The sequence below is a fragment of the Lissotriton vulgaris genome, chromosome 3_1 (assembly GCF_964263255.1).
Source record: "Lissotriton vulgaris chromosome 3_1, aLisVul1.2, whole genome shotgun sequence".
Classification (NCBI taxonomy): Eukaryota; Metazoa; Chordata; class Amphibia; order Caudata; family Salamandridae; genus Lissotriton; species Lissotriton vulgaris.
The window spans coordinates 1516760501-1516778180 of record NC_141689.1 but is presented as its reverse complement, the minus strand read 5'-3'; the positions used below and the strand labels follow the sequence as shown (position 1 = coordinate 1516778180).

At 44.3% G+C, this 17680-nt stretch overlaps 1 protein-coding gene across 1 annotated transcript in view; it reads left to right on the top strand.

Annotated features, from left to right (window-relative positions):
* Positions 1–17680, top strand: part of LOC147728108 (histone-lysine N-methyltransferase PRDM7-like) — a 679729-nt gene that overhangs the window by 555905 nt on the left and 106144 nt on the right. The gene's annotated exons all lie outside the window — the stretch shown is intronic.

The following is a 17680-nucleotide window of genomic DNA, read 5'->3' as shown; positions in this document are numbered from 1 at the left end:
TGTTGATGTAGAGGCCCCATCTCTGGGAACCTCTTGTGCCAGAGCCCTGACACTTTCCCGGGAAAAATTCTGGGGGTGCCTCCTCTCCACATGGCGAATCATGGTGAAGTTGCCAAAAGAGTATTTTTTTGGGGGGTTACCCCGTGACAGGACCTGTTTGCAGATCCTGCACTCTACTTTTGGTGCATTCACCTTCTTCTGATCTGCTGGAAACTTAAAAAATTTCCAGATGAAATGTTCTTTGGCCTTCGGCTGAGGAGGCTCTTCATCAATGAAATCATTGGAGTCATCTTCACTGCTGGATGGTCTGGCAGCCATGATGAATCCAGGAATATGGAGCAGCAAAAAAGGCAGGTCTTTCAGTCACAAAAGTGAAAGAAGAAGTGAAGGAAATGGGTGGGGATTTCATTCATTGTAAAAAAAAACTGTTAGCAACCAATGAAAAGTGTTATTTTAGGGTCACATGACCCGACGCGTTTACGCTGCGCGCTCCGGTGCACTTCCGGGTGCGTTTACGCAGCGCGATCGTAGGCGCTTCCGGGGCGCAAACGTGGCGCGATCGTAGGCGCTTTTGCGTGCGTTTATGCGCCGCGCACGTAGGCGCTTCCGAGGGCACTTACGTTGCGCGCCGAAGTGACGTCATCAATCTTTTATAGAAATGCATAATCATTTTCCTTATTAAAAAAAACAAATTTTATTTGTATGGTACGAAATGTTTTGCATTATTATTAACTTTTCATTCATATTTTTTTTCACGAACGACAGTTGCGCTCTGGGTGCGCTTTCAGATGAGCTCTCGGAAAAGCTTACCGGAGAGCTTATCTGAAAGCTTCCCGGAGCGCGCACCCAGAGCGCAAAAAAAAAAAAATATATAAAAAAATGAATACTTTAAAAAAAACAGCAAATTGTAAAAAAAAAAAAAAGGTAAGAAACTCGATATACAAAGGAATTAGCATTTAAAAAACCTATGAAATTCACTGAAAAAACCATAGGTTTCACACCAGTTATAGTTACGAATTAGCATTTAAAAAACCTATTAAATTCACTGAAAAAACCATAGGTTTCACACCAGTTATAGTTAGGAATTAGCATTTAAAAAACCTATTAAATTCACTGAAAAAACCATAGGTTTCACACCAGTTATAGTTAGCTGGAAATTTTACTGATATAAAACCATTGAAATTCCCACGTTATAGTTAGATGGACTCACTATAACTTGCGCGTGCAATGCACTGCTGATGACGTCACATATTACATCACTCATGACATGGTCAGTGACATCACTCATGACATCACTGATGACACCATCCAGTGAATGTGTGTCTTTCTGAAAAATAAATTTGTTTTATATATGTATTTGTAAAGGTCGATGGAAGAATAAATGTTTAAATAAGTGTGTAAATGGATGTTTTTTTAAAAAAAAAATGGTTGTTTAACTGGCTTATTAAGTGTATCTTAGTGAATACATATATTAGCGAGTATTGTTTAAATATTTAAATGTTTGTATCAGTGTTTCTCTTTGTGTATAAGTGGCTGCAGGGGTTGGTGACTGACTCACTGTTTGTATGTGTTTTGAAGATAGCATATGTGCAGGACTGTATGGGTGGATGAGTGTGTATATGTGTGTGTTAGTGAGTGAATGACTGTCTCACTAGTGTCTTCATTAGTAACAACATATGTTTTAATCTAGAATATGTGAGTATTGATGTATATAAGTGAGTATAGTATATATAGTGAGAGATTGTAGGAGTTCCTGTTTGAATAAGTATGTGTTTCTATAAGTGATTGTTTAAGAGAGTAAGTATGTGTAAGTTTCCTTAGAAGTAAGGTGGTAGTGTGTGTATAAATGTATATGCAAATAAATGGATGTTCAATAGTTTATTTGCATGTGTGAGTATGTGTGTGAGTAACTTTTGGATGACAGCTGATGTGTAACAGGATGTATAGGTGTATCACTACATATGATGAGTGACTATATATATGAGTGACTATATAGAACTGTTGGTGAATGAGTGGATGTGTATATAGATGGTGGAATTACTGAATTGGTTGTTGTTACTGGTTTGGGTATCTCCATTTTTTTGAAAATGTTTGTTTCTATTTTTGAATATGTGTTTCAAGCGTTACATTACACTGAAATTAGGTCAGTCACTCTGTCACAAGGATGGTGTCATCAGTGATGTCATGAGTGATGTCACTGACCATGTCATGAGTGATGTAATATGTGACGTCATCAGCAGTGCATTGCACGCGCAAGTTATAGTGAGTCCATCTAACTATAACGTGGGAATTTCAATGGTTTTATATCAGTAAAATTTCCAGCTAACTATAACTGGTGTGAAACCTATGGTTTTTTCAGTGAATATATATATATATATATATATGTGTTTTTCATATATAATTTTTTTTATTTCCGAGGTCCCCGCACATGGGCGGGAATATTCAGTGCTTATAACTTTGATGAGGATACCTCTGGAAGAGAACTAGGATTACAGGTAAGTAACATCCTTACTGTGCATTGTAAGAATCTTAGGTGTGATATCTAGGCATACCACCCCCAGTACTCGAAGTAATCCAAAAGTAACCAAAAAGTATTCTGAAAGTAATGACTGTGTAATTCAAACTGCATTTTTTTTATTTTATTTTTTTATTTTATTTTATTGAAGAAAACAGCTGCAGTCATGACAGTAATCACATAAGCAGGTAAGTTTGAGCAGTGTAACTTAGGCAATCAAATAATTTGCACGACAGCAGGTACTTTTGATCATTAAAACGTAAGCAATTCAACAATTCTCAAGACAGTCGTTACATCGTACATTTCTCGTCTAAGTAATCAAGTCTTTTAACGCACTGCATCGCTACGCCTCTATATCTTCGTCATTTGAACTATCTACATCTTCCTATGGCAGTAAGTCGCATAGGTCCCCCCTGAAAGTGTTCCAAGGCGCCCAAATTTGTTCCATTTATGCAGGCTTCCCCTGGCTTTATAAACTGTGCGCTCCGTTACCATGATCAGATCCATATTTCTACACCACAACGCTAACGTGGGGGGTCTGCCGCGCCCCATCTCTGCGCTATATCTCTCTTAGCAACTATGAGGCCGAGCGTACCCCAGGTTTGACCTTGGCGAGTGAGGTCAGTGGGGTCCCATATATTCAGAATACACTTTCGAGGTTCAGGCAGGAGGGAAACACCTAACGTTTGCGACATAGTGCGTAGGACCTGTCGCCAGTATTCTACTATAACTGGACAGTCCCACAGGGTGTGAAAAAGTGTGCCCTCCTCTCAGCACCCCCTGAGGCAGAAGGGATGTGTTGCCCGTTGCATCCTGTCTAGGGTGGTTCTGGTGTAATATACTCGATGTACTATTTTGAGTTGCACTAGCCGGAACTTAGCCGATATGCTCACCTCCCTAGGGGACGCCAGGGCCATCAACCAGTCCGTGTCGTCCATTTCTCCCACTTCTTCCACCCATTTTTCCCGGAGTCTAAGTTGTAGTGTAGTTCCTAGTTTCCCACTAGGCCCTGCGCATTGGAATAACATAAACAGTAGTATCGACGTGGAACTGCTTATATTCCAGGCCTCCACTGACTATGCTAAACTTAATTGGGTTGTGTTACCAACTAGCTCAGAGGTCACTGGAAACTTTCTTCTCTGCATAGGAAGTGATCAGCTTCCTTGGCACAGACAAGAAGGGATTCAGTTTTCCAACAACCGTGCAACATGACAACTTTGCTCCTCAGATCAAGAGTCGATCTCTAGGGTCGTGTGAAACAATAGACACAGATTTCACTCAGTCAGTCTAGTGCAGTTTACTTTCACAGTATGTAGAGAATAGAGAGACGGGCGTTTATCAATAAAGGGTTAACATTTATTGAACAGTCTTTCTTCTCGTACAAGAGAAATGTATTGCCACAATTGCAATAACTGTTATTATAAAAAGTACGTACAGTAAGATAAGAATAGCGAAATAGAACTGTAAAAGCATTGATATGGTTTCTTAGCCATACAATGGTTTAAAAGTAATAAAACATATATACAGTCATATATACATTTAGGCTAACATACTCAACTGGTGCTTCTAACTAAACCTACCCCAGTGTGCCTGACCTAGGCCTAACACGTGAGAAGGGGGAGTAAGTAAGTAGCTTAAGTTAAGTTGGTTTTGCCAAGGTTTGTTTCAAGAATTCTCTTCTAAGGGTTTAGTCAACACCATACCTCTGAATAGAATGATGGAGGATTGGTATCTCCTTCAGGGGTCTCTCTCGATATCCCAGTCACCTGCGAGGGTAAACTGGAAGCGCCGGGACTGGATTTCTCTGCACGAGAAAGGCAGCGGCTTCTCTCAGCGCGTCGGGAGGAAGGAGGGGTGACAGCGTCCGCGGGCAGCTGGGCTGGATGTCTTCGCAGAGGACGGCTGCACGGCTCCTCAAGCGTACTGAACCATAGTTCACGCTGTAGCGGCGATAATGGTAATCAGTAGCTTCACCACCACAGGATAGCAGGCTGCAGCGACAGAGTGCTAGTTTTTACCAACACGGGGTCATGCAGGCAGCTGGCATCAGCAACAGGCAACGCACATTGCTTAAGGCAACGTTGGTAATATTTATACCTGACAGGTGCCGGGTTTGACGCAAGTTTGCTGGACATAAGACGTCAATTAAAGATGTCACTAGGAAGTGACAGTTATCAGTTGCTCATTAGAGTTCCATTACTAATCAAAACATAGCAAGCGGGAATTTCCAGGTTTGCTAAGTTTTTATCTTGTTGAAGAACTCGGAGTGTTATCTAGGAATATCAGATAGTGACTGCTGCTCTGTCATTGCACTAATTGGTCGCAAAGGAAGTAGCAGAGAGTCATGCTGGAATGTGGCTCTGTTCGGGTGAAGCCAGAGATGACTTTACAGAAAATCGCACTTGAACGGTTATGCCAATATGGGGAATAAATGGATTTATAGCCGAATAGGGGCATAAGGTCACAGTATCGATCAGGAACCTAGATAAGCACGCAACACCCACTCCACGTATACATGTCCCTCAAAGTTACTAAAAACTAAGCAATTAGGTGTATGTGTAACATTGCCCACCCCAAAATACATAAATGCATTCGAAATAGGCGTACTTGAAATACATGGAATTTAGGTACTGTACGTTTTTTAAAGCATAGTAATCATTCAAAAGGTATAGCATATGAAATCAATGAACGATTATGCAAAAAGAATTACACATGAAGTATCTCTGACAGAAGAAACGCGAGATAAATCATCACATAAAAATGCATTGTAATAACATGTGTGCTAGAGGCTGGTGTTATGTTGTTATGTCTCTAGATGTGTTTAGGAATAGAAGTGTGAAGCTTCCGTTCTCTAAGAATAGTTTTTACGTTAAGCAAAGAATTGTTCGTGCCAAAAAAGAAAAGGTCAATATTTGAAAAATTGTCCAATTCAAAGAAAAATCAGTTTTTCCAAAGCTCCTGGCAGTTTTTGTTGATCAAAACTGAAGGCCGAATTCAGAGTTCATGGGAACGCTGTGTGTCGGAAAAGCTTCTCAAAAAGTTATTGTTTCTCTATGGGTGAGAACATCGTATCAGACAGGCTCGCAAAGAATTGGTCTACAAAATCAGGTGATAGTTCAACCAAATTAGATAGCGCTGAAACTTGGCAGGTGTGAGAATGATTGCTGTCATCGAAGGCAGGACCAGCAATGCTCACAGAACGTTGTACCTGGATGATGTTGCTTTTGTCACTCGCTCCACTGTTACCACTTGGCTGTAGTACAGGAGTCTCCACGAATGCCGTCATCAGGATTGGTAGCCGCTGGGGACAACACAATGCGTGAGCCGTTATTGGACTTAGCAAAGTATCGACGTCCATTGGTACTGCTGATGGAAGTGAAAGACAGATGTCCAACACGCATTCCTCGCCGCAAAGCATACACCGTAGCACAGGTAAAATGCAATTTTGCCATATCGGTCTGAATGAAAGGAACCTGGTCATGTTTAGATCTCTCAGCCTGGCCAATCCGAGGACGTTAGTTATCCTGTCCCTGTAGCGCATTGCTAGGATTGTCTCTTCCATTCCCATGGGAGCTATGTCTGAGCCGAGGCTTGCCATATCGAAGCAGGAGGGTCAAAAATAGAATCCCTGCGATGAGTCCAAAAAATAGTGGAATACCACCAAAGATGGAGTGCACAAAATTAGGAAAGATTCCCAAAATTGCCTGGAAGGGTGTCAGCAGTCCTGTAAAGACTGTCTTAAATATGCCTGGGATGCTTGTTGCACTAGACATGTTAAGGAGTTGGCTCAACATTTCTACGAAATGCACGGGGCAATTTGTTGATAAAAGGTCATGGACCTCAGTAGCCGTCCTTGCGACTAGAAGATCATACGTCTCTTTAGATGACGTTATAGGCACTGTTGTCTGTAAAAGCACAGATTTCATTTTGCTTAATGTATCAATTCGTATAGAATAGAGATTCAGACGAGGCCAGATGGGAGTCACTATGTCTGGAGGCCCGCTCGGAAACAATGCTTGCATACAGCATTTGACCATGGACGTTACTTGTACTAGATAACTTTTTCCGGGCGCGAGGCCACAGCACCTGTGATCCGTTCTAAGAATGTAACTCCCGTTTCCGAGTTGCATAAAGAAGGGCTCTATCTGAGTTGCAGGTGTGACTAGCTGGTGACATGAGAGGTTGTTTGAATTTCCATCACATGCTCCGTGTAAATTAATACCCTGACACAAAAGTATACCGCTTAGTGTACAGTTGTCACCACTAAGAAATACATTTTTGTCGCTGTCACTATAGCAAGAATGAGTGTATGGTAATTTCCATTCGGATTTTACATATCCCTTACCCAATTGTTCATACTGGCCAGCAGGTATGTAATCAAGGCATTTATGAAATCGGAAAGTTGTTATCGGAATTGTGATAATTCCGTGTATTATCCATTCAATGACAGGACTCTCTGACATTGTCAATGGTAATCTCTCAAGTTTCTCGATGCTCAAGATTGTATAGTCTGCTCCTTTCTGTGCCAAACTGATCTGTTTATCAGTAAGGTTAAAAATGGAAAATAATGACGTTGTGTTTATCAAGCGCCAAGGCACATAGCCTGAACGGAGATTTTGCAGCGTCCAGCCTAATTCTATAATAGAACGTAATTGAGACTGGCCATGTTGTAACATTAGCAAATCTCTGTCTATCACTTCAAAGGCAGAGGATACAATATTGTCCAAAGAATATATTCTGGAAGACAGAGTCATTAACCCATTGTCTACGACAGAAAGTGATTTCTCCAAATTAATACGATCAATTTCTCGTATCTTTTCAGCAGTTTCAATTTGCTTTACTTTCCAAGCCTCGTTGTAAGCAGCATAGATGCTGGTCGCTATGAAACGCTTTTGACGCTGTTTGCGTGGTCCAAGAATGAAATCGCGCAAATCAGCACCATCTTTTAATAAAGACAAGTGTTGCTTAATTTCAGCCAGTGTGGATGTAGTTAGCCATTCTAGGCAGAGTTTCCCTACACTGTATGTAGTTATAATCCCTGGATGTTGTCTCTGGGAATATCTTGAGTCTAATCTGGTCAGTTTTAAACCCTGTGTTTTGTTCAGGAATCTATCTTGACAGCTATTTGTGTCTGTAGGCCAGATTAACCACTTTTTCCAATCAGGATGTGTTCTGTTGAAATGTAAAATGTGTGACACGTCTAACTCAATATCAGCTGTTGCATTTTCAGGTATTGGCTTTGGTATAGACGGTGTTTTCATTTCTTTGATCTTAGCTAGGCCAAGACAAGATGTTTGGTGTACAGTGTCATTTAAAAATAACATTTGTTCTGGTATCATGCAGGTTCTAAACAGTGCTTCTATGCCTTGCACCTGCCAATCTTTTGTACCCCAAATTGTTTTCGTTTCAATATTATTTTTCCAATAATCAAAACCAAATGTCATCATTTTGTCATAAAATGCTTCTGAATATATCAATTTAGAATTTGTCAGCATTGTTTTCATTCCTGTTTTATCTAACAGTTTATAATAAAACGTTTCTGCATCACTGGTGTTAAACCCTGAGAAGTATTTGAATTTCTCAAAAAATGCTTTAGAACTGCTTTTAGGTGGTGTAGAACAATGTTCCCATTGATTATACATAAAAACATTTCTAGGCTGTGCAGATTTATGCAAGTAATGATCCCCATAATGGGTGTAACAGAATAACTGCTCATAACTAGATGAACCTTGTAAATAATCATGATCTGTGAATCTAGCTGACATTACTAAATCAGACATCATGTCATTAATACTGTTAAAGTCCCAATCATCAGAGAATGTACTTGGTGTAACAAAGTCACTTAAGGAAACCTTTAGTTGATGAGGATACTTCAGGATTTCGACCGGACCATAGATCTCATAGTCTGTTTTCTCCCATACTACCCCACCAGGTATTGGAATTGCTGTGACATTAACTGTTGACAGTTCTCTTTTCTTCACGTGGGATGATCTGTGTGGTTTCAGGACTAGGTTGATGTTCTGACTTGCTGTGTCCATTGTAATATATTTTCCTTCAATGAATTTTCCCAAACACAGTACCATGATGAGCCAAAGCAGGAGGAAAAATACACCTAGACCGAACCAGAACTCTAGCCAAGGGGAAATTAAGTAGATTTCCTTCAGTTGATGAAAGAGTTCCGTTGCTTTTTCTTTAAAAGACTTTTTTGTTTCTGGCATCACTTCGGGCTCATTTTGATCTTCAGAGAAGTTGTCGAAGTTGATGAAATAACCAGAGGCAGTTCTGTCAATTGATGGGATTGTTCTTTCAATCTGTCTTTCGGTAGCACTTTCTGATGCCACATCATTGTAGACTGGTGTTGTTTCTTGACGAACTGTTTCAATCTGTGTTTCAAGAGGCACGAGTTCCATGGCTGTATTGCATAGTCCTTCATTGTGCACTGCAGGCTGATCGAATGTGATTAGTCTTTCAGTTTGAACCTCTTGGATTGTTGCAAGTTTGGGTATTCTGTTGTTTCTTGGGAGTCCACTGGGCCTACTGTTGATTATAGGCCACATGCTTGTGGTTTTACCAGATCGATGGACACGACTCTGTTCTCCTTTTTACCAGCAAGGGGCGGTAGCACAACTGATCTTGTTCCGGTGACTGCTAAGACAGGTACTGCTTTTCTGTAAGAAGGCCCAAATTCCTTCTTAACCGCGATCTTTTCTCTGACTAGCAGCCTGATTCATGTAGCTGAATTGCGCCCGCAATCGCTGCGAAAACGCAAATGCGGGCGCAATTTCCGTATTCGGCATTCAACAACAAAATAGCGAATTCGCTAACACATATTAGCGAATTCGCTAATATAATCGCAGAATCCCTGCCGCTGAGCATTAGCGAATCGGTAATAGCGACACACCACGGAATCTGCGAAAATAATAGCGAATTCGCAATAGAAAATCGCAATCGGCATTCAAGAAAAATCGCAATTTGCGAAAAACCCAAAAATCGCTATTTGCACGGCGCAAAATAAGGACAACTCAAAGCAGGTGGTAACCATGAAAGGCATAGAATTTTTTTTTCAAAAAACTGTTGTCCTATCACCAACAGGGCCAGGCCTGACCAATCACACATAAGGACATTCAGTAGCAGCATTAGGCTTTCCACAATGCCTGGGATGTACATGGTGGTGAGGCGGCGAAGGCTACAGCGAGCAGCACGGAGGAGACGCATGAGGCAGGCAAGGATTTACCGGCTGCGGGTCACCTTGCTGGGCCAAACCAGAGAACAGATTTATGCTAAATACAGGCTGAATGGGGAAATGATCACCTGGCTGATACAAGAACTCGACCCCATCATGCAGCACCCAACAAGGCGAAACAATTCTGTGCCCACACATGTGCAGGTATTGAGTAGCCTGCACCTCCTGGCCTCCGGAAGCTTCCAGGGGGTAGTAGCGGCCGCTGGGGGAATATCCCAGCCCACCATGTCACGCTGCCTCAACAGTTTTGTAGACGCCATGCTCACCCAGCTACACCGTCACATCAAATTCCCCGCCAGCCAACAGGAATTGGACATGACAAAGCTACAATTCTACAATGTAGCCCATTTTCCACATGTGCTCGGATGCATAGACTGTACCCACGTCGCCGTCTGCCCACCAGCTGGCATGGAGTATATGTTCCGCAACAGAAAGTGCTACCACTCCCTCAACATCCAGATGGTCTGCAATGCCAAGACATACATCACTGACATCGTCTCACGGTACCCAGGGAGTACCCATGACTCCTTCATCTTCCGGCACAGCGCACTCCACACACGGCTGGTCAGGGGAGAGTTTGGGGAAGGACACCTACTTGGTAAGTACACTTTGATTGAAATGTCACATTGCAAAGATGTAACAGCGCAGCACAGGCAATCACCATCTGCTCCTCCCATTCAGGTGACAGTGGCTACGCCCTCCGTGAATACCTCCTGACCCCATACCTCAACCCTGCTACACCCCAGCAACGGTGCTACAATATTGCTCACATACGGACAAGAAATTGCATAGAAAGGACATTTGGCCTGCTCAAGAGCAGGTTCCGCATACTGCACAAGACAGGTGGGGCCATGTATTACAGTCCTGCAAAGTGCTGCCGCATAGTGGCTGTCTGCGCAATACTACATAACATGGCAACCAAGCGCCGGATACCTGTTGACATCTCTGGCAGTGAATCTGAGGGGGACAACCAGCCACCTGCACATGCGCGCCATGCACAAGGGGAGACCCCAGCAGAAGGGCACAGACGTCGCAACCACATCACAGTGAACAGTTTCTAGTACAACCACTGCCATCACCCCACGAATCGACAATGCATGCAAAATGTAAAGAAGACACGACGCTAATGTGTGTAGGAAAAGAAATGTATTTGTTCACTTCACAAAAGTAAATGTAATGGTCCGTGCCAAAGGGCAAAATAAAAGTACCTGTTCACTTCACAAAAGTAAATGTAATGGTCCGTGCCAAAGGGCAAAATAAAAGTACCTGTTCTCTTCACAAAAGTAAATGTAATGGTCCGTGCCAAAGGGCAAAATAAAAGTACCTGTTCACTTCACAAAAGTAAATGTAATGGTCCGTGCCAAATTAGTCCCACACACAGTATTCCGTCATACTGCTGTGCTTGCCAGGCTTCACCTCAGCCTGTGCCAGTGGTGATTCCAGTCCTCTAGGTGTGCCTAGAGCGTGCCCCTCCACAACGCCTCTGAGGGCCTTCCTCCTCCGGGGCGTCAGGCAATGGGGGGGTCCTGGTGCTGCGGGTGGGTAGTGGGGCCTGTGAGGCTGATTGCGAGCTCAGGCTGGACGCCCCCTCACTCGCATCATCACCCCCCACAACAGATGGAATGGGTGGAGGGTGAAGAGCCACGACAGCTGTGGTGAGGGTCTCCAGCACCCTCGACATGTCCACACTGCACTGTATGACAGTGTGCTGCTGTGTCAGACAGCGCCTCGCCAGTAGGGAAGTGGCATTTGCCGACACGTAGCTCGCCCTGCTGTAGGTGCCAAGCTGTGTCAGCAGTTGGCGGTGGTGCCGGCGTTGGCCACCGTACATTCGATTCATGGCGCGGGTGTTAGCCTCCACGGCTGCAGCTATGCGGGCCATTCCATTGCCCACCCCGGCCAGGTCGGCCCTCATTCCTTCAATCTGTGTAGCAACACAGGCCACGTTGCGGCCAATGCTGCATAGTTGCAGGTGAATTGCCCCCTGCTGCCGTGCCTGGCGCTGGTGTATGTGCAGCATCCGTCGCTCGATGCTGAGCCGCGCCTGTCCTTCTCCATTGGCCCGCCTGGTAGCAGCTGCGGATCGCTGGCGTGACCTGCCACGCCTGCCCTGCTGGCCGGATTGTGAGGCTGGGGGCTGACTGGACAGTGGCGCAGCCCCGGATGTTGAGGCGCCAGCTGATGGGGATGAGGCCACCGGTGTTGCAGGTGTGCTCGTCGCTGGGGGTGTGCCTGCTGGTGTGGCTGTGGCAGTCGCTGCGGGGGCCACAGGAGTGACTGACCTGGCTTTAGCTCTGGGAGGAGCAGCGGTGGCAGGGAGCACAATGGGTGCTGCGATGGCAGCAGATGAGGGCGCTGCAGCAGTTGCAGGTGGGACGCTGCCGGTGAAAGTTGATGGTGGTACAGTTGCAGCGTTAGGGGCTGGTGCCTGGGTATGTGTTGGCTCCTCCAGGACGCTGTTGTCTATCACCAGCCTGTCACTGTCACTGGTATCTCCACCTGTGGGGGTAAGTGGAGGACCATTAGTTGTATGCATCTGGCAGACGTGCAGTTGCAACATGCATGCTGGGTGACATTCCCTGAATGGCAGTGGCTTTGTGTGCATTGGGACCTGACTACATCTCCCACAATGGCTGCATTGTGGTACTACTACATTGTGGTCAGACTACATCGCCCACAATGCTTCAGGACAATCCTTGATGTGCAACAATTACATGCCTATGGGACATTGGGGGGGCCTATTTGGTCATGGACATCCATAGGGGGCAGGGTCGCAGTCGCATGCCACTTACCTTGGGTGTCTTGTGTGGGGGCGGATGAGTCCAGTGCAGTGAAACCCACAACGGCCTCCATCTCGAGGGTGTTTTCCACCTGGTCCTCCAGGGGGGTGTTCGGTGGTACCGTCGGACCTCCTCCGCCTGTGCCCGAGGACTCCCCGAGGCGCGCCGCCACCTTCTCCTTGGCACGGCCTCGGAGGTCGTACCACCTCTTCTTCAGTTCTTCAAGGGACCTGGACGCCACTCCCACCGAGTTAACTGCAGAGGCTATCCCCTGCCAAATGCGTCTCTTCTCCATCTCCGGGACCCTCCTGGAATTTGCACCAAACAGTTGGTCGTGGTTAGCCACGACTCCCTCGATGAGGTGCTCCAGCTCCTGCTCGCTGAATTTCAGCTTTCGCTTCCTCCCAGCCGAGCTGCTGGTCCCTGGTGCAGCTTCCTCTGCCATGTTATGGGTTGTGGCTCAGTGGTGCACTCTACAAGCCAAGATGTGCAGCTGCTCTTCGATCTGCTCCCTGTCTCTCTGCCTCACTGTGGAGAATGGTGCTCGGAACCGGCAGCTTCCTGGTTGTGATGTCATCACTGGGCTCGAAATGCGACTTCCCGTTTTCCCGATCTCCTGAGTTTGCGATCTCGCAAATAGCGATATCGCTAATAGCGATATCGCTATTTGCGAGATCGCAGTCCAGCCGCGGGTAGGCCGAAATAGCGATTAATCAGCGATTAATCGCAATTTCGATCGGATCGCTATCGGATTTTGCGATCGCGTGCGAATCGCTTTTTTTTATCGCAATTCTTCATGAATTCGGATTTGCGATTTCTGAATAGCGACTCGCTATTTTTCGCTATTTCAGAATCGCAAATGCCGATGTTCATGAATATGGCGGCAGATCCCCAATCTTTGGAATCCAGACAGGCCTTGCTGGGGCTGTTGCGGGTGGTGCCTCGTCAGTGGTACTTGGCTGTTGCTTTAACTTTATGTTGCTTAATGATTTTCTTGTTTCATTCAGTTCCTGTAAAACAGCCAAACGGTCTTTTACTTCAAACTGCTTTGTTTCTGCTTGTACCACTGACATCTGACTATCGAGGTCCTGAACGTTCATTCTAATTCCGAACAATAGTTTGTATGGGTTGAAACCTTTTAGAAAATTTCTTGGCATGTTGTTAAGACTAGTCTGGACACTTATTAAATGTTTGACCCACCCAGCGCCTGAACCTAATACCTTCGCTGTTATAGATTGCTTTATGTCCCGGTTTTTTCTTTCTACCACACTTGTGCGACGGACAAGAATACCGCAACCCAATTCCCATGCTGGCCATGGCCTCCCTATAAGCTCGAGAGCTGAAAGCAGGACCCTGGTCAGAATGGAACGTGGTAATTGCGTATATGCCGATATGGACTCGCAAATCTTTTATAACCGTTCTAGCGTCAGCCGAGCGCTGGTGGCCTCATTATTTAAGTGTATTTCGTCTAAACTGTGTACACTGGGACGCGCTTCTCTTCTTTGATTGCGCAGATAGACCGCCTTATGCTGTCTAGAAGGGATCCTGAAACTACACTGGCTTGTTCATTACTGCGATCTCTGTTGCAGTCTTCACAATTTTGAGCAAAACATTGAATATCTATACTCATTCCTGGCCACCAGTACTCTGATTGCAATTCTTTCAGAGAGGCTTTGATTGTTTGGTGTTTCAGACCCAACCCCATGTGTGCTTCCAGTAGGAGGAAGCCCCTCCTGCTCCTGTTTGGAATTACTCTATCCCCCACTCCAGGGATTCGAGCAAAAGGAACGGAGTTTGCATCGATTATGTATGCATAATTGAGTGGATAGTTTACGGGTAGTGCTGCACAGTCGCCTTTTACGGTCGTTTTTACTGCTAGCATGGTTTCCCCGTCTATATACTTATCTGTACGCTTTTTTGTGGCTACGGAAGCCGGTTTAGTTGCTTCCGCGGTGGCTGTATTAGCCAATGAATTTCCTGCAACGTGAACGCCATCACGTTGAAGACTCTGTGCGTGAATCACGTGAGTCTTTTGTAGTTCTTTGTGTAAAAGAGCTACTTGTTCCCAAAACAATTTATGCTTTATTGGGGCACCTGTGTCATCTTTGTAGTCGTTTTCGATCCAACTCTGCAGTTTGTTATTGTAAGAATTGACGCAAAAATGAGAATCGCACACTATAAGTGTGGGGAATTCGCGTTCTGCATTTTCGAGCGCCATCTTTAAAGATCTGATTTCAGTTCTTTGAACGGAACAGTACTTTACTGATTCAGTTTTTGTTACTTTCGGTCTGAATTTACCGCACAGCCAACGATCTTTAATGATCGCACATGCTGCATTGTAGGATTTACTCTCTACATTGAAATGCTGTACAAAGCTATCTGTATAGATTATACAGGCGTATTGTGGGAGAGGCAGGATTTCGATTGGCAGAGGATATTCTTCTTCATATTCTAAATCATTCAGTTCTTCGTATTGCGGGGCGAAATAGTATTTCACGTCTTCCGCTCCTAGAGAATCTATGCACTGTATCCATTTCGGATCCAGTGACACTGTAGGCAGGTTTACTGGGCTGAATAGCGCCTCGAAGGCGGATTCCGCTGTAAGGATATTAATCCGTTTGCCGTGTGCTAGTTCTCGTTCATTTGCTAATGCGATTCGCACTGCGTTCACAGTTTTTTCTGTGCGACTGAATGTTTTTTCTGCTTGTGTGTACAAGTGAGATTTAATTGAAATTGGTACCTTTTCTCCCTCATTAGAGGTTAGGTATGTGAATCCGCATCTTCCTGGGGTGACTCGGATTACAAGATCACGTGTGTTGTCACGTGTATCTAATTTTGTTTTTGCTAACATGTCTGTTTGCAGTGATCTCAAAATTTCTGTGTGTTTTTGAGTCCAATTGATTTGTTTTAAATCAGGTTTTATTAGTTCGTAGAGAGGTTTAACCCTCTCTGCATAATTTAGGATGTAAGTTCTTCCGAAATTCAGAAAACCTAGTATGGATTGTAAATTCGTCAGCGTTTTTGGAGCTTGGAGTACAGCGCACTTCTCTAAGAAGTTGTCCGCTAGGCTTTTCCCTTCACTTGATAATTCGTACCCTAAAAACAGTACTGTCAGATGGGCAATTCGGGACTTTTTAAAGTTGAATTTGTAACCCTCTGCTGCAAACCCAAGTATAATGGTGTTCACTCTTTTCAAGTGAGTATCCAAGTCGTCGTCTGTGAGATAAATATCATCTACGTAAGATAATGCTTCATCATCATAGATTTGTAGTAACTCTGTTACCCTAGCTGAGAATAGTCCTGGGCTGTTCTTGAACCCCTGTGGGAGTCGACAGAATTTTTTCTGCGATCCAAATGCGGAGAAAGCGGTCAAGTATCTGCTTTCTGGTGCAATGTTTTGACAAAAGAAACCATTGGAAATGTCTAATGTCGTTTTATATTTTTTCCTAACTATATTATTCATTAGGGCTGCACTATGCGAGTTTTGTACTGCAAAAGTTTTGCAACATGTATTAAGATGTCTGTAGTCCAAAACTAGACGATATGAATTGTCTGGCTTGGAGACAGGAAACAAAGGATTGTTCATTTGAGAGGTGCATGTTTCAATCACCCCCTGGTACTCAAGTTGATCTAAGATCTCCCTGACTTGTTTTTTAGCTTCTTGCTTTATGGGATACTGCCGTTGGGCAGTTGGTTCACTTTTTAATTGGATTTTGTGAGGCGGTGAATCCTCATCCCATCCTACGTGATTTTTATACAATGCAGGTGCCTGGGCTACTGCCCATTTCCTTGCATATGTGTATTTTTTATGAATCGGTATGTGATTCGAGAAGGCAGGCATAATCACTTCTTCGCCACGAGGGCACTCCCTGACAAACTCCGGGGGCCAATCTTTTTCAGCTAACAGAATATCATAGCCTTTCGAGAGCTTATCCCAAAACAGACCCTTAATTTTCCTAGTCTTATCACCCTCTATACGCAATGTTATTTCGTATATTTTATGGGGCTCGCTAAGTCTGGCGTCGGCAGTTTCAACCTGAATGTATTCATTCGTGTCCACTGTCTCCAGATGACTCATCAAGGTCTTCTGCGCTATACTGATCTCTGCTGCACTGTCCAACATTGTCAATGCCCACTCCCCGTTTTTCAACTGTGTCCTCAGTATTCTCGGCATGGTTGATTACTCTAATACTGGCTACCTTCTTTTTTTGAAATTGAGATTTCTTATTTTGAGCAGGTTCCTTGTCTTTGGACTTGGTGTGCTCTCCTGGGTCTGACCGTCCTCTTCTTTCCGAATTCTGTGGAAAAGATCGAGAGGGACGTGTATCAATACTTTGATATCTATCAGGTTTTTTCAGATTATCCCTATTTCTAAGGTTATATCTTTTCTCAGAGGGCTCCCTCTGGGGAGACTGGCGTTCTTGAGTCGGAGTTCTTTCCCTCCGTCGAGGAGACCTTCCTCTGGACTGGAAAACTTTTTCCTTGGGAGTGGATTGTTTATTTCCATCCCAGCTCTTTTTTGGAGTGTTTAAATTATTTTTAATAAATAATTTTTCAGGATTTTCGAGCAGTTGGGGCTTAACTGGTTTTCCACCCAAGCTGTCTCTACCTAATTCTTCATAGCATTTTTCTATGATTTTTGCAAGCTCAACAGGATCTTTTATATCTGTTTCCCTCAACTTCTGGCGAATCGCCACAGATGCTGCTTCTCCCTTTACGTTGGCTAATAATATAGCCGTGACCTGCTTGAAGTCTTTCAGTAATTTCATACCTAGATTTAAAGCGGGTTCTGGACCGAATTCATTTTGAATCTGTTTTAGCACGTCTGGTATTACCGCCATAGACGGAACACCGTGTGTTTTTGTGTAAATGGAAGCAAAGACTGTACCCCAAGTGTCACAGTCCTCCACGTGTGGTGCGATTCCCATAGGAAGGCAGATGGTCAAGATTCTGTGTTTCTCAATAGGGGTAGTATCAGGAAATACTGCCTCTATTTGAGTGATTTTCTGGGCTAACCAGAAAGGAATTTGTTCCCGTTTTACGGGTGTTTTACCAAGACATGACTGTATGTTCTGTGGTGTAATTTTATTTGTGTTCCCCTGATGAGGGGTCAGCTGTGGTGTATTAACAGCTGGCTGGACT